The following is a 5,038-nucleotide window of genomic DNA, read 5'->3' as shown; positions in this document are numbered from 1 at the left end:
AAAGCAAACCTCAGGAACTTCCTGTGATGAGGAAGGATGGACATATGGAAGTATGCACCTTTTAGATCGATCGTGACAAACCAGTCCTCGGACCTAATCTGAGACACAACTTGTTTGAGTGTGAGCATCCTGAACTTCAGTCGCATGACTGAGCGGTTTAACTGACGCAGATCTAAAATGGGACGATGGCCTCCTTCCTCAAGAGAGTGTCTACTTCTTGTTCCATTACCAGAGCCTGCTCGGGACCCACCAGAGTGGGGGTAACACCGTTGAACCGAGGCGGAGGAGAACCAAACTGGATTCTGTAGCCTCTCTCTACAGTGCGCAGGACCCACTGAGACACATTTAGCAGTAGTTTCACACAAACAATATCAATCTCCTCTGAGAAAAATAGCTGCAGCAGCGAGCTCTCACTCAGAGGGGGAAGAAACCGTAGCACAGGCTTCCGAGCCTCAAGAACGAGCTCTAGATCTAGGGAACGCGGGTGGAGATAGGAAGAGCCGTCTCCAACCCGTCCGCCAGATCACGTGCGATCCGTGCGATCTTAGTCGCTGTCGTGCCTCAGCAGCAGCGGGACCGGAATCGCAAGATCACAGGTACGGACACACTCCTTGGAGCGTGCCCGGCGAGAGCGGAGCGCTTAACAGTGGGAAAAGCACAATCAGCCCCCCCGAGACCCGACTGCGCGAGCTTCGCTCCCCATTAATGCTGCTTATTATAATATTAGGCATAATATGCTTGTGTAACTGATGCTTGTGCAACTGGCGAGCTCATCGACGCCCTCCGCGTCAATCTCCTCGGAGAAAGACAGGCAGAGTGTTGTGCCCTCTCCCCAGGGGGAAGGACTGCAACGCGGGCTTCCGAAACCCCGAGAGCGGGCGCCGGATCTGGTGGTTAAGGAAGAAGATAGATACTCGCCCGTCTACATTCCCTCCATCGGATCCATATGCGAAACCCACGAGCACAGCCGCCGCTCCGCCTCGGCGAAAGCGGGGCCGGCACCAAGAGAAATGCTAGTAAAGGCTCCCTCCTCAAAGAGAGCCCTCTGAGAGCGAAGCAAGGCAGTAACAAAACGCTCACAATGCGGGCAGTCTGTGTGCTTCGCTCCCAAACAGACAACACACAAACTATGTGTGTCCCCACCCGAAACATAGCACGGGCAGGGAGGAACACATAGCCTGAACGCTGACTGCTCGCCCAAATGCTTCTTTTGACTGAAGCTTTGACATAATTGAGCTTATAAGTGGACAAACAACACTAAATAAGACTTACAAACAGATAGCGACTGACACACACAGAGCGCTTGCTGAATGACAGAAAGCTGATGCTGGTTCCACCGCACGTGCTTTTAAGCTTCCTGGTCGTTACGTCACCCCGCCCGTGACATCTCGTCCATCCATTGGACTGATTACACATGTGATTCAGAGCGTGGTCACGCTGAAGGCGTTCCCATTGCGTTTCGACGCAGCTCGAGTTCCTGAAGGGGAACATATTTTACAAGGTGGCGACTTCATATTAATGTAATATGTTATGATATGAAGTCAGTGGGGCATAAACAGATTGTATGAAAATGTACAAATGAGATTACAAATTAGCCACCAATTTGTCAATTTGTTACAAATTTCCATGAATAAACCTACTTTTTGTGTGTTTTGTAATAAAAGTATATTCTCTTGCCTAAGAGAATTATTTTGCTTTTAGGCTGTGTCTAGATAATATGTAGGGGCATGAAGGATATGCAATTACGAGCAGCGATGCCAAGGAAATGTCAAGTAGATTCAGCTGGCAGAGAACAGTCCAAAAGTCAAGCACAGTAAATGTGATGCCCACTTAAGCCTATAATGCTACTATCAGCTTCTTTTAGCACAAACACGAGATTTGAAAAAATGTAGAAAAAAAACTTTGTATTTGCTTTTTATTGTTTTTTTTTTATTTTTATTTATTTTATTTTTTTAAATTGTTCTGAAAATACCTTTAATAGTTTTCTGTGGTGTCTGCGGTACTGATGGCGCAACATTTCTCTTCAAAAAACAAAGTTGAGGGCTAAAAGTGAAAAATAATCATTCATCATGTTAATAGAGAACTACACTATTCTAAAAATAAAATATTTCATAACCATTTTGTAATGTTGAAAGCCTCAAACTGTTTCTATTAGAATGGCAATTTAGAATTACAGATTCTTTACTATGTTATCTTGTCATTCCTTAACAGTGTTGGGCAAGTTACTTCCAAAATGTAATACATTATATATTACTAGTTACTGTCTTTTGAAAGTAATTAGTTACATTACAATATTACTGTCTCTGAATTGTAATGCGTTACACTACTTTTGAGTTACTTTTGAGTTACTTTCACCAAAATATCCACAGAAGTATTATAAAATGCCAAAATGTAGTTTATTGCTGCTCATTATACATCCAGTGGAGGGTAATGTGGTAGGTCTATATAGCATAAAATATGAAATCATATTTAGATACCGGTATGTAGGTCTACATTAATGTTACGTTGTAGTTTAGGTTAAAAAATATAAGCACAAATTGCATTATTACATTCATAAATAACACTGGTAAATAAAGCGAAATATTATCATGTACAAACAATAAACACAATACCTAGCCTATAGGCTATTTTGAACGGTTTCAGAAGAAAACAAGAATGAAAAATATAAGTTGCTAAACAAGCCAAAATGAATTTGGCTAATTCAATGCGAAACGAAAGCAAACGGCGTTCTCGCGCAGCCTACCTCTCTCATTCGGCATTAATCCAATTAAATGTGTTCATATTTGCGATGTATTTGAATGCTAAACTATTATTTATTATGTAAACCAGGCTTACTTAACGCACTTAAAAAACCTCCTCGTTACATGAGCAAATGTGTGTTTGGCCCGAGCTCTGGCTGAACGGCACGGATTGTACTACGCAGCAGGCTATACACTATTTAAATTAACCAGTGCATCTATGTTTGGTTGACTGTATTTTATTCTGATAATGAACAGGCTGCAACGTTTGCAATGCTGTATGTGTGTGCGTGAGGCGCCGGCGCGATCGAACAGCGGAAACAAACAACAAAAAAATACTCTGTATTTTTGGTCATACAGATCATTCGAAACTGCAATGTGTTTACTTTATTTCTGTCATCTCGGTTTCCTTTCCCTGGACTTTCGTAGAGCGCCGCGCCACACAAATAGCAGATGAACCAAACTCAGCAGCATAGCCTATCTCTCAGTCTTTTCCTTTCGTTTTGTTAATCTGTTAATTAGGCTATTTAAGTCAAATATTTCGCATATTCATTCATTTTATATATACACTATGATTTAATAAAAACAGATTTTATTTTTAGTTAAACTTAATTTTTGTTGCTCGTCCGCCGTCTTTTTCTCTTCTCCGACCCCGCAGCTCTCTCCGGTAGCTTAGTGTTAGTGGCACCAGTCTAGGTGTTTCCAGGTTTTACTCGTGCTATTTCTCCATGTTGAGAGTTTGGTGTTGCACATATTGCACCTGACTATGCATTCTTATCCTTTTCTCCGATGAACTGAAAATAACAGGAGTGTGTCCATCTCACAAATGTAGAATCCGTCTCTGCAGTCATCTCAACCATCTAATTCCAGCAACAGAAGATAGACAAACTATTTTACCCGCGGAATTTTTTCTCTGGTGCTGTTTTGCGGTGTTAGTAAATTCACCACTTAATTTTGAGTTAAAATATGTTGTTGTAACTTGCGTTACTGAGATTGTAACGAGTAATAATATTACCCAAATTTGATTAGTAATGCGTTATATTACTGCGTTACAGCAAAAAGTAATATACTACTGTAATATTATTACTTTTGTAATGCGTTACTCCCAACACTGTTCCTTAATGATTGCATCTTTTTTCATTGACTGATGAAGAAATGGCCTAATTAAAACCTTAAGGGACAGAAACAGTGTGCAGAAACAAACAAGCTGACCATTCTTTCTTAATTCATAAAGACGTCACCATCAGTTTGATACTCATCAACTTCTGATACTTCTTCTACTTCTGATACTATAGGCATAATACTGGTACTGGTATTTATATTTACATTATATTTAATTCATATTTTGTATAGGGCTACATCACGCTGGTACACGACTCAGCTGCCTACTTAATACCATTACTTTGCAATACAATATTATAGTTTTACTATTTTTTTTTTTTTTCTTTTCTTTCTTTTTTTCAGCTTTTTTCAGTGCCCATCTATAACAAAAGAAGACATTTGAGAGAAGAAAAGCTTGATTTGCGACATGTCTTGAAGGCTACAAGAAGAGAAACTGGAACATAAGAAGATGTGGAGGTGGAAGACACAAACGGCCTCAAAGACACGTCTCTGAAAGGAACACAAGCATTAAAGAGGGCCACTGGTTCAATGAAGTCAAGAATGAGTTAGAGAGAAAGAGTACAAAGACAACTTGAACAGTATACATAAAATATTTGAGTACTATTAGGGATGGAAATCAGTCTGTGTAGATAAAGCCCAGTGTTTTTCTTACTGCATTGGTTCTCAAGCCATGCACCACCATTGATCAGTCAGAATATCCAAGTACTATACCACCTATAGTCACAAAAAATGTTCGGCTTGTGGGTTAGTGGCTCTTTTTTCGGCCTGCTTTTTAGTGCATATATTTAAATAGAAAACAATTATTTTAAATTGTAATAATATTTCACAATATTACTGTTTTTTCTGCAATTTTTATCAAATAAATGTAGCCTTGGTTAACATAAGGGACTTAAGAAACCTTTGACCTGTAGTGAAAGTATAAATTATTTATGTTGTATGTTCTTAGTGCCTGGATAGCTGTTGGTGAATTTTCTAGTTGTTGGTTTTTTTTCCTTGTTACCTGGATTTTGTTGTTGTTTGTGTGAACAAATGAGCCAAATGTGAAAAAGCTCTACCTCCTTTAGTGGACTTTGCTAGGTACTATTAAAAGTCTGGAGTTTTGCGACCTTAGAGAGCGTGATAGATTGTAGCGTGGTAGAAGGCTAGTTAGGTACGCAGGAGCTAACCCATTAAGGGCC

The sequence above is a fragment of the Sinocyclocheilus rhinocerous genome, unplaced genomic scaffold (genome assembly GCF_001515625.1).
Source record: "Sinocyclocheilus rhinocerous isolate Xijiao unplaced genomic scaffold, SAMN03320098_v1.1 scaffold4403, whole genome shotgun sequence".
NCBI lineage: Eukaryota > Metazoa > Chordata > Actinopteri > Cypriniformes > Cyprinidae > Sinocyclocheilus > Sinocyclocheilus rhinocerous.
This window is presented reverse-complemented; position numbering follows the sequence as displayed.